This window comes from Myxocyprinus asiaticus, chromosome 21, assembly GCF_019703515.2.
Source record: "Myxocyprinus asiaticus isolate MX2 ecotype Aquarium Trade chromosome 21, UBuf_Myxa_2, whole genome shotgun sequence".
NCBI lineage: Eukaryota > Metazoa > Chordata > Actinopteri > Cypriniformes > Catostomidae > Myxocyprinus > Myxocyprinus asiaticus.
This window is the reverse complement of record NC_059364.1, coordinates 47,238,612-47,256,337: the sequence shown is the minus strand read 5'-3', so window position 1 is coordinate 47,256,337 and position 17,726 is coordinate 47,238,612. Positions and strand designations below refer to the sequence as shown.

Genomic DNA, 17,726 nt, shown 5'->3' with positions numbered 1-17,726 from the left:
TATCTGTCTTTTATTGGAGCCCATTGCAATTTTATTATCAAATACGACCATATTGCCATTTTGGTGTTATTTTGATTAATTGTGCTGCCCAGAAGGATAGTGAAATTAGTCTACTGATGCATTTTTTATGAAACTTAATGGCCAAGTATAAATCACATTAAAATCATTGCGATATTCATGATATTGCTTAATTTTATATCATTTATATCATATGCCAAATTATCGCAATAATATCGTGAATATTCAATAAATTGCCCAGCCCTACTTGTATATCACTTGAGGAGGGATTTTACACCATTCCTCCTTTTTGTTTGAGCTCATTAATATTTCTGGGATTTATTGCATGAACAGCCCTCTTCAGGTCATGCCACAACATCTCAATTGAGTTAAAGTCTGGACTCTGACTTGGCCATTCCAAAACACACATTGGGTGAATTCCAATCAGAAGTGATCATCGCTATGCCATACTCACTATGAAAAGACAGAGCTCTTGATGTGGGCACTCTGAAGGGAGAATGGCATTACAGTATAAATGTAGCCTTTAGAGTTGGGGTACTGGAGTTCAGACTTGAGTCCGATTCACAAGTCCAATTTTAATGGACTTGGATGCATTTTTTTCCTCAAGTCCAGCCGAGTCCATGGCATTTGATTTGTGATGCAGTGAACAAAATAAATAAATAAAAATAATGAAACAGAAATAAATGGACACTCTGTCTGCAAGCAGTTGTAGCACCCCTGATGTCATAGACGTAGCCAGAGTTTGTTACACCGTGTTGAGCAAACACACCTGCAGAGCGCTGCAGAGCGGCACACTCAGTCAACCAATACGCTTGAATGTTACTACAGAGACTGCTGTATAACATTGATTACTGAGGTGGCTGGTACGACGAACACATAAAGACAGGTATGTAGCCAATGTGCTAGAAACTACAAGGCAGTTTCGCACGGCACGGGACCTGACAACTGGTAAAATCGCACGCGCGTTTGTGCAGCCAAGACTTTGCTCGCATCGCGGTTTCGTCGTGGTTAAAAACTTCAGTCAAGTCACCCACATCATGTCTCTCACAGTTTACTAAACATATAAAAATAAAAATTCAGAAAAATATTATTAATATTGGGCTATTAAGTCTTTTTAGGCGTAATGTATCCACACATGTAGGCATCTGTAGTCTCTTGTGGTGCACACAGTGTTGTCAACTTAAACTGGTCCTTGGTGAATTAACTACATTTTTAAATAGTCAGGAAAATATTTTTATTGCTAAAGCAGACGGCAACTCAGAAAAATAGATAAACAGCAAATATTTATTGTTTTTTTTTTATTTTAAAAGCATTGACGAGCTGCTTAAAATATGTTCTTTTACAGTTTTTCCACAATAAAATGCACAATGAAATATGAAGTTATTTTGGGCAGCAAAATGTTTTATTTAATTATAGATTGGGTGACCAGACGTTCCGGTTTATTACACAGGACAGTCCTGATTTTTGGGAGTGATATTGATTTGTTTTCTTCTTAAATTAAATCTCCTTATTGTCCTTCTCGCTATTGTCTCTGGTATCATTTGCAGAGAAGAAAATCAATTTTGTTGCGTCGCACGTTGATTTGACGACACTTTCATTCTAGTCTTCAGCAAATCAGCTGAAATGTGTCTGGTTACCATGGCAATAACGTCATGCACTCTATGTCGTCCTGTCAGTCAGCGCAAATGCCCAAAATAATGCAAAAGTGCATTTTCAACAACGAGCTGAAAGAAACCGATCCATGTCTTCGCGCAGCTCGTGAAAATATAAGCAGGGTGTTTTCTGAATCTTGGAGAGCTTGGAGATAAATCAGACAAGTGTCACATTCAGACAGCTAAACTGCACTTTTTACACAGTACAAGCACTTAAAGGAATATTCCGAGCTCAATACAAGTTAAGCTCAATCAACAGCATTTGTGGCATAATATTGATTACCACAAAAACTTGTCCCTCCTTTTCTTTAAAAAAAAAAAAAGAAAAATCGGATTTACACTGAGGCACTTACAGGTGCATCTCAATAAATTAGAATGTCGTGGAAAAGTTCATTTATTTCAGTAATTCAACTCAAATTGTGAAACTCGTGTATTAAATAAATTCAATGCACACAGACTGAAGTAGTTAAAGTCTTTGGTTCTTTTAATTGTGATGATTTTGGCTCACATTTAACAAAAACCCACCAATTCACTATCTCAACAAATTAGAATACATCATAAGACCAATAAAAAAAACATTTTTAGTGAATTGTTGGCCTTCTGGAAAGTATGTTCATTTACTGTATATGTCCTCAATACTTGGTAGGGGCTCCTTTTGCTTTAATTACTGCCTCAATTCGGTGTGGCATGGAGGTGATCAGTTTGTGGCAATGCTGAGGTGGTATGGAAGCCCAGGTTTCTTTGACAGTGGCCTCCAACTCATCTGCATTTTTTGGTCTCTTGTTTCTCATTTCCCTCTTGACAATACCCCATAGATTCGCTATGGAGTTCAGGTCTGGTGAGTTTGCTGGCCAGTCAAGCACACCAACACCATGGTCATTTAACCAACTTTTGGTTCTTTTGGCAGTGTGGGCAGGTGCCAAATCCTGCTGGAAAATGAAATCAGCACCTTTAAAAAGCTGGTCAGCAGAAGGAAGCATGAAGTGCTCCAAAATTTCTTGGTAAACGGGTGCAGTGACTTTGGTTTTCAAAAAACACAATGGACCAACACCTGCAGATGACATTGCACCCCAAATCATCACAGACTGTGGACACTTAACACTGGACTTCAAGCAACTTGGGCTATGAGCTTCTCCACCCTTCCTCCAGACTCTAGGACCTTGGTTTCCAAATGAAATACAAAACTTGCTCTCATCTGAAAAGAGGACTTTGGACCACTGGGCAACAGTCCAGTTCTTCTTCTCCTTAGCCCAGGTAAGACGCCTCTGACGTTGTCTGTGGTTCAGGAGTGGCTTAACAAGAGGAATACGACAACTGTAGCCAAATTCCTTGACATGTCTGTGTGTGGTGGCTCTTGATGCCTTGACCCCAGCCTCAGTCCATTCCTTGTGAAGTTCACCCAAATTCTTGAATCGATTTTGCTTGACAATCGTAAGGCTGCGGTTCTCTCGGTTGGTTGTGCATCTTTTTCTTCCACACTTTTTCCTTCCACTCAACTTTCTGTTAACATGCTTGGATACAGCACTCTGTGAACAGCCAGCTTCTTTGGCAATGAATGTTTGTGGCTTACCCTCCTTGTGAAGGGTGTCAATGATTGTCTTCTGGACAACTGTCAGATCAGCAGTCTTCCCCATGATTGTGTAGCCTAGTGAACCAAACTGAGAGACCATTTTGAAGGCTCAGGAAACCTTTGCAGGTGTTTTGAGTTGATTAGCTGATTGGCATGTCACCATATTCTAATTTTTTGAGATAGTGAATTGGTGGGTTTTTGTTAAATGTGAGCCAAAATCATCACAATTAAAAGAACCAAAGACTTAAACTACTTCAGTCTGTGTGCATTGAATTTATTTAATACACGAGTTTCACAATTTGAGGTGAATTACTGAAATAAATGAACTTTTCCACGACATTCTAATTTATTGAGATGCACCTGTAAATTGGAAGTGAATGTGGCCAATTTTTAACGTTAAAATACTCACTGTTTCAAAAGTTTAGCCACAAGACAATAAAATATGTGTATAAACTTGATTTAAGTGTGATAAAATCACTTACTAACTGCATCTGTGTAAAGTTATAGCCAATTTTACAACTTTTTACACAAGCTGTGGCACAAATCTGCCCCCGATGTGACAGTCTCCATGGGTCACGAGGACAGGCCTCTTCCTCCCCCGTCCCAGGCTGTTCCGGGGGTGGTCACAAGGAGCCAGGTAAGTGCTTCGATGTCCTTAGACTCAGCACGGCCACGATGTGGTGTGGCACCTCGAGCGCCGCCATGCCGCGAGGCCCCACCTGCTGGTACGTCCAATGACGTTGTCCCTTTGGTCCCCCTTGCACGGAACTTGGACGTGTGGCTTGCGCTTTCCAATCCGTCGTGATGGCTGGTCCGAACCGTCCGACTCGGCTACACGATTCAGTTCGCCGGGCATCCGCCCAGGTTCAGCAGTGTCCACTTCACCTTGGTGAAGGACTAAAACGCTGCTACCTTGCGTGGAGATCGCTACCCTCCTATGGAAGGGCGCGATAGAACCTGTCCCTCCAGCCGAGATGAAGGGGTTTTACGGCCCCTACTTCATCGTACCGAAAAAAGGCGGTGGGTTGCGGCCAATCTTGGACCTGTGAGTACTGAACTAGGCTTTACACAGACTCCTGTTCAAGATGCTGATGCAAAAACTGGCGTTCTGGCGAGCGTCCGGCATCAAGATTGGTTCGCGGTGGTAGACCTGAAGGATGTGTACTTCCACGTCTCGATCCTTCCTTGACACAGACCCTTCCTGCGGTTTGTGTCCAAGAGTCAGGCATATCAGTACAAAGCCCTCCCTTTCGGCCTGTCCCTGTCTCCTCGCGTCTTTACGAAAGTCGCAGAGGCTGCCCTTGCCCCGTTAAGGGAGGTGGGCATTCGCATTCTCAAGTATCTCGACGACTGGCTGATCCTAGCTCATTCTCAAGACATGTTGTGCGCACACAGGGACCTGGTGCTCTCACACCTCAGCCGACTAGGGCTTCGGGTCAACTGGGAAAAGAGCAAGCTCCTCCCGGTTCAGAGCATCTCTTTTCTCGGTTTGGAGTTGGACTCAGTCTCCTTGACGGCGCGCCTTACGAATGAGCGTGCCTAGTCGGTGCTGGCCTGTTTGAAGGCTTTCAAACAGCGGTTCCACTGAAACTTTATCAGAGGCTCCTGGGGCATATGGCATCCTCGGTGGTGGCCACCCCGCTCGGGTTGATGCATATGAGGCCGCTTCAGCACTGGCTCCAGACTCGAGTCCCGAGATGGGCATGGCGCCACGGGACACATCGCGTGGTCATCACGCCGGTCTTTCACTGTCTTTTCAGCCCTTGGACTGACCTCTTGTTTCTACGGGCAGGCGTTCCTCTAGAACTGGTATCCAGGTGCGTCGTGGTCATGACAGATGCCTCCAAAACGGGCTGGGGCACTGTTTGCAATGGGCACGCAGCCACCGGCCTCTGGACGGGTCCGCGACTGCATTGGCACATCAACTGCCTCGAGTTGTTGGCAATTCTGCTTACCCTGCGGAGGTTTTGGCCGTTGATCCAGGGCAAGCATGTGTTAGTTCAGACAGACAACACGACAACGGTAGCATATGTCAACCGCCAAGACGGTCTGCGCTCTCGTTGTATGTCACAACTCGCCCGCCGTCTCCTCCTCTGGAGTCAGCAGCACTTCAAGTCGCTGCAAGCCACTCACATCCCGGGCAACCTCAACACTACAGCAGAGGCGCTGTCACGACAGGTTACCCTCAGGGGAGAGTGGGGACTCCACCCTCAGGTGGTCCAGCTGACTTGGAGTCGATTCGGACAGGCACAGATGCACCTGTTCGCCTCCTAAGAATCCTCCCCACTGCCCACTCTGGTATGCCCTGACCGAGTCCCCCCTCAGCATAAACACGCTGGCACACAGCTGGCCCCCTGGCATGCGCAAAGATGTGTTTTCCCTCAGTGAGCCTGCTTGCACAGACCCTGTGCAAGGTCAGGGAGGACGAGGAGCAGGTGTTCCTGGTAGCACCCTACTGGCCCACCCAGGCGTGGTTCTCAGACCTCACGCTCCTCGTGACAGCCTCCGAAGGGAGGGGATAGCCTCTGAAGGGAGGCTGTCCCCTTCCACCTTGAAGGTGTACGTTGCCGCCATAGCAGCACACCACGACACAGTCGACGCTAAGTCCTTAGGGAAGCACGACCTGATCATCAGGTTCCTAAGAGGTGCCAGGAGGCTGAATCCCTCCAGACCGCGCCTCGTTCCCTCATCGGACCTCTCTGAAGTTCTTCAGGGTCTACAGAGAGCCCCCTTTGAGCCTTTGCAGTCAGCCGAGCTTAAGGCACTCTTCTTGAAGACTGCCCTCCTGACTTCCATCAAGAGGGTAGGTGAGCTGCAAGCGTTCTCTGTCAGCGAAACGTGCCTGGAGTTCAGTCCGGGTTACTCTCACGTGATCCTGAGACCCCGACCGGGCTATGTGCCCAAGGTTCCCACCACCCCCTTAGAGACCAGGTGGTGAACCTTCAAGCGCTGCCCCAGGAGGAGGCAGACCTAGCCCTGTCGTCGCTGTGTCCGGTGCGCACTTTACGCTTCTATTTGGATCACACGCAGGGCTTTAGAATCTCTGAGCAGCTTTGTCTGCTTTGGTGCACAGTGGAAAGGAAGTGCTGTCTCCAAGCAGAGGATCGCCCACTGGCTCATTGATGCCATAACTATGGCATATGTCGCCCAGGACATGCCGCCCCCAGTAGGGCAACAAGTCCATTCTACCAGGGGTGTAGTGGCTCCCTGGGCCCTGGCCAGGGGTGCCTCTCTAACAGACATTTGCAGAGCAGCGGGCTGGGCAACACCCAACACCTGTGCAAGGTTCTACAACCTCTGGGTGGAACCAGTTTTGTCCCAGGTAGTGGCACACAACACAAGCGGATAAGCCCGGGATAGCTGGCTGGGTGTATTGCTTGCACATAGCGCCTTCCACCTCCTTTTGAGCTGAAGATGTGCGCCATTAATTCCCAGTAGTGTTCACAAGTTTGTTCCCTGGTTGACTTCCTCTGAGCCCTGTGGCAGTCAAGTTTTCGGAGAGATTCGCTGCCGGCCCAGTACGCACGCTAAGAGCTCTGTTCTGGGGTAGGTGCTCTGCATGTGGCGGTTCCCTGTAAGGCTAACCCCATGCGATTATATATCTTCCACTAATTCGTTTCCCTGTTGGCAAACTGCGTCTTCCTTGGGCAGAGCCCCTCTTCCCCAGTCTCCATGTTTGTAGTAACTCCTCCCCCATTGGGCAGGATCTACCTTGAAGACTCTCCACATGGTTGGAAAGACCATGTGACGTATTTTTCCACTTAAAAATCCCCCCCTCTCTTTGGGCGAGGTGTGGTCTCTGCTGTGGGAGGGACACCCCCTGACTAGACCCGGCGGCCCAGTCGGATAATCCCCCTTCTTTTTTTAGGGAGTGGAAAAAAAGAAGGGGAAAAGAGGCCACGACTGGATTAAGCTTGTCTCTGTCTTTTGGGTTGTCGACTTGTCCCCAAAAAGGGCCGTTCGACACTCATAACTATGTTGGGGGAGGTTACGTGTCGACCTGGTGTGCTGGCTATGAGGCACACAGTAGTCTGCCCACCACACACCGCCAGTTCACGTAACACAGTTCAGCTAGTTGTGGCGTTTCGTATAGGGACCCCTAGTGTCACTACATCGACACAACGTCGAGTGAGTGACAGATAGGGAATGTCATGGTTACTTGTGTAACCTCCGTTCCCTGATGGAGGGAACGAGACATTGTGCCCCTCCTGCCACAACGCTGAACTACCCGCTGAAATGGCCAGACCTTATATCGGCTCCTCAGCATAAAACCTGAATGAGTGGTTGCATACCAGCTCCTTTTATACCCCTATGTCCGGGGGAGTGGCATGCAAATACCACTCGCCAATATTCATTGGCCTTTTATCAAAGACCAGAGGTGTCTCGGGCTCCCAAGAGTGACCCCTAGTGTCACTACATCGACACAACGTCTCGTTCCCTCCATCAGGGAACGGAGGTTACACAAGTAACCATGACGTTTTGCATTAAATATTACTTTGATCTTTCTTTGATAACTTTTGTCTGGTTCCTGCCTCCTCTTTTCCCATTTTAACTCTGTTACAAGTATCTATCTGAAAGATCAGCATTCATATCACCAACCACATAAACACTTGTAGAATGATTGACATGAATAAAGGAATTTATTGTTGACACGTATAAGGTGTATATACATTGAGGATAATTAAATCTTTGTTATTAATCTTTAACTGTACAGCAATACACCAGTCAACTTCAACCCTAATGACATTTATCACTGAGTCCAACTTTTTGTGCCATAGGATAGCCACCCCTCCTGCTACCCTTCCTCTCACTATTCCCATAGTAAGATCAGTTGTGTATTTACCAGCCCTGTGAAAGTTGTCATTAAAAAAGTTACTTTTCCCCAAATCCTGTTTAGGTGAAAAAGTTTCTTGCAAACACAAGATATAACAGTTGTCAACCACTATATGTGGGCCCTGTCTCCTGCGCTGTTGCCAACACGCAGCCCCCTACAATTGTAAGATACAACACGCATAGATAATTCAAGTGTTCTGTGCGGCCGTAGCCCCAACTGGCACCATTGCACCGAAGTAGCTTTGCTAGACCCCGTAACTCACGCCTTGCATGGCTCATAATATCGCCGCACAACAGAGCCTTCAGGCCAGAGCTCCAGGTTATACATCTCTGCAACATTGCATTCAACAATCACGTTAATGAGCTTTATCTGTTGTGCACAGTGACAGTACGTTGGCAGTTAACATCACGGCCCAGCTTTTCTTTAAGATAGTTAGACAGCGTCTCTGCATCAAAGTCTGGTGAGAATTTGGTAGCAAACACACTTACCAACTTCGTTCGCACCACTTTTGTTTCCTTGCGCCCCAGTGCCAACAATAGGCTTAGGCATACTCTGCTTAGTTTTACCAGCTTGCTGTTTTGATGGGAAACTGGCCCTTGGCATGATTCTACCGGCCATGTTTCACTGCAAAGCTCCATTCCGGTGATTTTGGCAATGCCGCAGAGTGTGATGCAGAAGCCGGGGTAACACTGATAGACTCGCCGACAACAGAAGAGCCAGAGCCACCCGCAGCCGTGCCCAACTCCACGCCATTATCCACCGCAGTGGCTCCTACCAGTGCTCTCCCACATGCGATTCAAGCGTCACTCAATTTATCCAGGCTATGCCTTCTGCCACGACTCTGCTCCAACTGCCTCTCCATAACAGCAACTCTGCTATCAATGGTTGTAGTAACAGTACACAGGTCCCCATCAATATCTGCCTGAAGTTTTACTGCGTGTCTTAACGCGCACACCTCACTGTGCAGAAGCTCCATCTTGCAGAGCAGGTTTGAGACATCCAAGTTGTCAAACGTCACAGGTGGCAGCTCATCCAGGTAGTGAGAGACAAATTGGGGGATGTTTTCCCCACACTCATTTAGCACTTTTAGGCAACTTTTAATATTATTGACATCCTTCTGGCTGCCTTTACAGGCCACACACCATTGCATAGTATCAGGGCAAAGTTCAAACAACATCCTTTTTAAAGACTCAATCCACTCTGAGTCAAAGGTGCTCGAGGCTACTAGGACTATTTGGTCCTGACTCATCATTTTTATTTTAACCGGGAGGAAGTTAAGAAACTCATCCTCAACAATAACTTTGCCGTCAACAGTCTCAAAAATAGTAGGTTTTATTCAAGGCCGGCTAAAACCAGGAACAGCTGAACCACGACACACACTTTCTGCCATCTTTCAATACATCTTTATACTACTGTATAAAAGTGTAATATTCAAAGCAGTTACAATAATACTTATAGTAACAATAATATAATATTAAATGGTTATATTATTAGTATTATTATCTGTAAGCAATATCACATAAGCAAGTGTACTGAGTACCAGCATGTTGTGATTTAGCCATGGCAGCCTTTTGCCTCAGGTAATCAGATTGTTTTCATTTAATGTTTTCATTAATACTGTAAAGCTCTGTTGTGCATCTTTTTTCCTTTTTTACCAAAATAATATGTATGTGTACACACTGGCAGCCAAAAGTTTGGAATAATGTACAGATTTTGCTGTTTCAGAAGGAAACTGGTACTTTAATTCACCAAAGTGGCATTCAACTGATCACAAATTATAGTCAGGACCTTACTGATGTAAAAAAACAACACCATCACTATTTGAAAAAAAGTAATCTTTAATCAAATCTAGACAGGCCCCATTTCCAGCAGCCATCAGTCCAACACCTTATCCTTGAGTAATCATGATAAATCGATCATTTGATACTAGAAAATCACTTTCCATTATATCAAACACAGGTGAAAGCTATTTGGTTCATTAAATGAAGCTTAACATTGTCTTTGTGTTTGTTTTTGAGTTGCCACAGTATGCAATAGACTGGCATATCTTAAGGTCAATATTAGGTCAAAAATGGCAAAAAAGAAACCGCTTTCTCTAGAAAAACAAAAAGAAAAGGTTAGAGTGGGCAAAGAAACACAGACATTGGACAACAGATAACTGGAAAAGAGTGTTATGGATCTTAACCCCATTGAGCTTTTGTGGGATCAGCTAGACTGTAAGGTGCGTGAGAAGTGCCCGACAAGACAGCCACATCTATGGCAAGTGCTACAGGAAGCGTGGAGTGAAATGTCACCTGAGTATCTGGACAAACTCGCAGCTAGAATGCCAAGGATCTGCAAAGCTGTCATTGCTGCACATGGAGGATTTTTTTGATGAGAATTCTAGTTTCTTTCAAATTGTAATAGTAATTTTTCATGTTATTAATGTCCTGACTATAATTTGTGATCAGTTGAATGCCACTTTGGTGAATAAAAGTACCAATTTCTTTCCATAAGAGCAAAATCTGTATGTTATTCCAAACTTTTGGCCGCCAGTATGTATATATATATTGTTGAAAAGTATTATATCATTTGATTTAAAGCTGTACAGTATGTATTTAATTAAACACAATCTGATCATAACATTTAATTAAAACATTTAACATGGAATCCAGAAAAATTAAAACAGAAAAGGCATAATTTATATCTATAAGACTTTATGCAGTTCGTTTAGACAAGTAATTTTCTGTGTAATTTCACAAAAATATGAAGATTTTTTTATTTGTTGTCTAAGTGTTGAGTTAGTATCGATACCGAGGTACCAGGGCTGGTATAGTACCGAAGATAAAATTTTAGTTTTGAAACAATCCTAATCCATGAAGAGAAATTGCATCGAAAATTTGCGTTTGGTGCAAAAGAGCCTTAACAGTAGCTCAGCTGTTCTCAATATAGTGTAGCTTATCCATTAACAATAATTTTTTGTGCTCTCCTCAAATCTCTCTTTCTCAAGTAGCATTTGAAAGTCTGATTCATTTAAGTGGATAGTTTCGGACGGTTTGTTTTAGTGCATGGTTCGTTTAGATGGTTCATATCCCGCCCCAAACTCACACCATTAGTTGAGGCAGCCTTTCTATGTTGGGCTGGTCGGGATACTCAAACAATGTTTTGAAAGCTCCACAGGTCCACATTGTAAACACCTTTCTGCCAATGGCTTTGTTAAAGGGATGGTTCACCCAAAAATGAAAATTCTCTCACCATTTAAGGCCAAAGTATACTTTGGGTGTCCGTGTTGCAGATCACCCGCGCATAGCGTGTGTGACGCAAATTGCGTCATTATAACAGCCGCGCGGCTTGACAGTGCACCGCCTAGATTTTCTTGACTCGCGCCTCGTCTGTGCACGTAGTCTGCGCATGCGCTGGCCATTGACTGTAAAAAAGAGTGTCACAAAGCAGTTGTAGTGAGCATGCGTCGAACTCGTTCCTATTTGTTCATGGTCAGAAAAGTATACTCAAAGGCAATGTGGTTGGCCGGGCGCAATCCATTCTGGAACGTGGAAAAACTAAGTATACCTGGGCCTTTACTCACCCTCGTGCCATCCCAAATGTTTATGACTTTCTTTCTTCATCAAAACACTAATGAAGATTTTTAGAAGAATATCTCAGCTCTGTTGGTCCTTTCAATGCAAGTGAATGGTGGCTAGAAATCTGAAGGTCCAAAAAGCAGATAAAATCAGCATAAAAGTAATCCATAAGACTCCAGTGGTTTAATCAATGTCTGCAGAATTGATATGATAGGTGTTAAGTAACAATCACAATGTAAGCAATTTCATTCACTTGCAACCATTCACTGGCATTGAAAGGACCAACAGAGCTGAGGTATTCTTCTAAAAATCTTTGTTTGTGTTTTAATGAAGAAAGAAAGTCATACACATCTGGGGTGGCATGAGGATGAGTAATTGACGAGAGAATAGTCATTTTTGGGTGACCTATCCCTTTAATATTGCAGTGCCTCTGTAATACTAGGTTGGCATAGGAGAGATTACATCACCTTTAAATTATGAGTAGCTTGTAGTTTAGCAAGATACACTTTCAAAGTTACTTCCTCATACTGGTATGTTGATTGTATCACAGCACTCCTTTTGTGAAAGCATTCAGGTTAAACCAAAACATCCAATAAGTGAAGACTGTGAATTCTACTAGCCCTAATCCAATTTACATAACAGCATAATCCAAATGGTTTGAGAGGTTCACATCTAGGCATTGCACTAAAGTGATTGAATCAAAAACAATGGCAACCAATCAAACATCAAGAACTATCACAGGCAACAGGGGATAGACCTAGTTAGCATGAAAAACATGTCTTCATTCACATACAAGTCAAGTGGACAAACAGGATGCAGCCAGTGGTAGACAATCTCATAGAATACAGTGCATCCGGAAAGTATTCACAGCGCTTCACTTTTTCCACATTTTGTTATGTTACAGCCTTATTCCAAAATGGATTAAATTCATTATTTTCCTCAAAATTCTACAAACAATACCCCATAATGACAATGTGAAAGAAGTTTGTTTGAAATCTTTGCAAATGTATTAAAAATAAAAAATGAAAAAAATCACATGTACATAAGTATTCACAGCCTTTGCTCAATACTTTGTTGAAGCACCTTTGGCACCAATTACAGCCTCAAATCTTTTTGAGTATGATGCTACAAGCTTGGCACACCTATTTTTGGGCAGTTTCTCCTATTCTTCTTTGCAGGACCTCTCAAGCTCCATCAGGTTGGATGGGGAGCGTCGGTGCACAGCCATTTTCAGATCTCTCCAGAGATGTTCAATCGGGTTCAAGTCTGGGCTCTGGCTGGGCCACTCAAGGACATTCACAGAGTTGTCCCGTAGCAACTCCTTTGTTATCTTGGCTGCGTGCTTAGGGTCGTTGTCCTGTTGGAAGATGAACCTTCACCCCAGTCTGAGGTCCAGAGCGCTCTGGAGCAGGTTTTCATATAGGATGTGTCTGTACATTGCTACATTCATCTTTCCCTCGATCCTGACTAGTCTCCCAGTTCCTGCCGCTGAAAAACATCCCCACATGCTGCCACCACCATGCTTCACTGTAGGGATGGTATTGGCCAGGTGATGAGCGGTGCCTGGTTTCCTCCAGACATGATGCTTGCCATTCAGGCCAAAGAGTTCAGTCTTTGTTTCTCATGGTCTGAGAGTCCTTCAGGTGCCTTTTGGCAAACTCCAGGTGGGCTGTCATGTGCCTGTTACTGAGGAGTGGCTTCCGTCTGGCCACTCTACCATACAGGCCTGATTGGTGGAGTGCTGCAGAGATGGTTGTTCTTCTGGAAGGTTCTCCTCTCTCCACAGAGAAATGCTGGAGCTCTGTCAGAGTGACCATCGGGTTCTTGGTCACCTCCCTGACTAAGGCCCTTCTCCCCCGATCGCTCAGTTTGGCCAGGCGGCCAGCTCTAGGAAGAGTCCTGGTGGTTCCAAACTTCTTCCATTTACGGATGATGGAGGCCACTGTGCTCATTGGGACCTTTAATGCTGCAGAAATTTTTCTGTAGCCGTCCCCAGATCTGTGCCTCGATACAATCCTGTCTCGAAAGTCTACAGACAATTCCTTGGACTTCATGGCTTGGCTTGTGCTCTTACATGCACTATTAACTGTGGGACCTTATATAGACAGGTGCGTGCCTTTCCAAATCATGTCCAATCAACTGAATTTACCACAGGTGGACTCCAATCAAGTTGTAGAAACATCTCAAGGATGATCTGTGGAAACAGGATGCACCCGAGCTCAATTTTGAGTGTCATGGCAAAGGCTGTGAATACTTATGTACATGTGATTTTTTTCGTTTTTTATTTTTAATATAATTGCAAAGATTTCAAAACAAACTTCTTTCACGTTGTCATTATGGGGTATTGTTTGTAGAATTTTGAGGAAATTAATGAATTTAATCCATTTTGGAATAAGGCTGTAACATAACAAAATGTGGAAAAAGTGAAGTGCTGTGAATACTTTCCGGATGCACTGTAGATGATACCAAATACCTTGAATGCCCAATACAATGTGCATCACTGGTTTTTCATGTTATGTGAAAGTCTGTGGACCACCTGATCTTATCATGACACTTAAATTTGCAATCCCACAGGGCTTCATGAAAATTTGCTGAAATTTGTTAATGTAGTTGGAGATATTTAGACTGTAAATCAAATCAAATCACTTTTATTGTTACACAGCCATATACACAAGTGCAATGGTGTGTGAAATTCTTGGGTGCAGTTCCGATCAACATAGCAGTCGTGACAGTGATGAGACATATACCAATTTACAATAACATCAAATTAACACAACACAGTTTAAAGTCTAATATACACATAATTACACACAACACAATATACAAATAATTACATACACTGTACAGTATACAATACGCACTATATAGATACACATTATTCAATAAAAAAAGTATATATAGTATATATAGAATGTACAGTAGGTTGTATTGTACTGTATTGACATTCAGGCTGTCGGTTGATAGTCAGTTGTTAAGAGAGAAAATAATATAATAATAATATAATTTATGACAGTCCGGTGTGAGATATAAGAGTAAGAGTAATAAAGTGCAGTGCTGATGTATTTTGATCGTGAGAGATCAAGAGTTTAAATGTCTGATTGCTTGGGGGAAGAAGCTGTCATGGAGTCAGCTGGTGCGGGTCCTGATGCTGCGATACCGCCTGCCTGATGGTAGCAGTGAGAACAGCCCATGGCTCGGGTGGCTGGAGTCTCTGATGATCCTCCGAGCTTTTTTCACACACCGCCTTGTATATATTTCCTGGAGGGAGGGAAGCTCACCTCCGATGATGTGTCTGGCAGTTCGCACCACCCTTTGCAGTGCTTTGCAGTTCTGGGCGGTGCTATTGCCGTACCAGGCGGAGATGCAGCCAGTCAGGATGCTCTCTACAGTGCAGGTGTAGAACCGTGTGAGGATGTGGCGGTTCATTCCAAATTTCCTCAGCCATCTCAGGAAGAAGAGGTGCTGATGAGCCTTCTTCACAATGACTTCAGTGTGGATGGACCATGTGAGTTCCTCAGTGATGTGGACACCCAGGAACTTGAAGCTGCTGACTTTCTCCACTGGTGCTCCATTGATGGTGATGGGACTGTGTTCTCTGTCTTTTCTCGTGAAGTCCACCACAAGCTCCTTTGTCTTACTGACGTTGAGGGAGAGGTTGTGCTCCTGACACCAGTGTGTCAGAGTGTGCACCTCCTCTCTGTAGGCTGTTTCATCATTGTCAGTGATCAGACCTACCACCGTCATGTCTTCAGCAAACTTAATGATGGCATTGGAGCTATGTGTTGCCACACAGTCATGTGTGTACAAGGAATACAAGAGTGGGCTGAGAACACAGCCCTGTGGGGCTCCAGTGTTGAGGGTCAGTGATGAGATGTTGCTGCCTATTCTAACCACCTGGGGTCTGCTTGACAGGAAGTCCAGGATCCAGCTGCACATCGAGCTGTTTAAGCTCAGAGCCCGGAGTTTCTCATCTACCTTGGAGTGCACTATGGTGTTGAATGATGAGCTGTAGTCTACAAACAGCATTCTCACATAAGTGTTCTTTTTTTCCAGGTGGGAGCGAGCAATGTGTAGTGTAGATGAAATGGCATCATCAGTGGAGCGGTTGTTGCGGTAAGCAAACTGCAATGGGTCTAGAGAGAGAGGCAGCACAGAGCAGATGTAATCTCTGATTAGTCTCTCAAAGCGTTTGCTGATGATGGGGGTCAGAGCAACAGGACACCAGTCATTTAAGCAAGTTATTTTTGATTGCTTTGGAACAGGCACAATGGTGGATGTTTTAAAGCATGTGGGGACTACAGACAAAGAGAGGGAAAGGTTGAAAATGTCTGTAAAAACACCAGCCAGCTGGTTCGCGCATGCTCTGATGACGCGGCCCGGAATGCCGTCTGGGCCCGCGGCTTTGCGGATATTCACCCGTCGGAAGGATCGGGTTACATCCGCTACAGAGACGGAGAGTGAACTAACCTCTGTAGCTTCGGCCGCGAGAGCTCTCTCCGCGAGGGAGGTGTTATTTCCCTCAAAACGAGCATAAATAGTATTTAGCTCATCCGGGAGAGAGGCAGCGGTGTTCATGGTGGAGTTTTTATTCCCTTTAAAGTCTGTGATGATGTTAATTCCCTGCCACATGCTTCTAGAGTTGGTGGTGTTAAACTGTCCTTCAGTCTTGTTCCTGTACTGGCATTTTGCTGTTTCGGAGGGCATAACTGGCTTGTTTATGCTCCTCCGCGTTCCTGGAATTGAACGGAGGTCCGCACATTAAGTGCCGCGCGAACATCGCTATTTATCCATGGCTTCTGGTTCGGATAGATCCGTGTTGTTCTGGTCGGAACTACATCCTCCACGCACTTTTTGATGAAACACATTACGCTATCAGAGGCGGACCGGAACATCTCCCAGTCCGTGTGATCAAAACAGTCCTGTAGCGTAGAGTCTGATTGTTCCGACCAGCACTGGATCATTCTGAGGGTGGGTGCTTCCTGTTTCAGTTTCTGCCTGTAAGCGGGCAGAAGCAGAATGGAAGAGTGATCCGATTTGCCAAATGGTGGGTGGGGGAGGGATTTGTAGCCATCCCGGAAGGGAGAGTAGCAATGGTCCAAAACCCGGTCCCCTCGTGTGTTGAAACTAATGTGCTGGTGGTATTTTGGTGCAACTGATTTGAAACTGGCTTTATTAAAGTCCCCGGTCACAATGAACGCGGCCTCAGGGTGCGCGGTTTCCTGCTCACTTATACTCCCGTACAGTTCCTTGATTGCTCGGTCTGTGTCGGCTTGTGGGGGAATGTACACAGCTGTGATAATGACCGCTGTGAATTCCCTCGGTAGCCAGAATGGTCGACACAGAAGCATAAGAAATTCCAGATCAGGAGAGCAGAAAGACTTGATAGAATGTACATTCCTCTGATCACACCAGGATTTGTTGATCATAAAACATACATCACCACCTCTGCTTTTACCTGAGAGGTATTTCGCTCGGTGCACGGAGAACCCCGCGGGTTCAATGGCTGAGTCTGGAATCTCTGCAGACATCCAAGTTTCCGTAAGGCAGATAATGCAGCAGTCCCTCGTCTCTCGTTGGAAAGAGATCCGCGCTTTAAACTCGCAGAGCTTGTTATCCAGAGACTGAACATTTGCCAGTAGAATAGTGGGTAGCAGGGGTCTATTTGCGCGGCGTCTTACTCTGATGAGAACGCCGGCTCTGTTTCCCATTTTCCTTTTGCGTTTCCGTGGCCGTGCTGCCCAGACAAAGGGCTCCGCTTGCGTGTTTGTAAACAGCGGGTCGGCATTGAGGAATTTGAAGTCCGGTTTACGGTGTGAAATTGCTGAACCAATGTCCAAAAGTGTTTGTCTGTCGTAGACAATAAGGCAGACAACATCCAAGAATTGTGAACAAAACAAACAAAACACTACAACACTGAGTCGGAGCTCGCAACGCAGCAGCCATACTCGGCGCCATCTTGAGTCCTGTTGAAAACAAGCTCGTTGGAGCGAGTAGAGATTTCACTTGCCTCCTTTCTCCCATTTTCCAGTTGTTAATGTTGGATATTATCATTTGGTAACGTGGAAATTTGCCTTGTTTTTTTACAAATGACA

General features: G+C 44.9%; 1 protein-coding gene across 2 annotated transcripts in view; it reads left to right on the top strand.

Moving 5' to 3' along the window:
- LOC127411750 (sphingolipid delta(4)-desaturase DES1-like) overlaps nucleotides 1-17,726 on the top strand; it is a 58,087-nt gene that overhangs the window by 39,476 nt on the left and 885 nt on the right. The window lies entirely within an intron of this gene.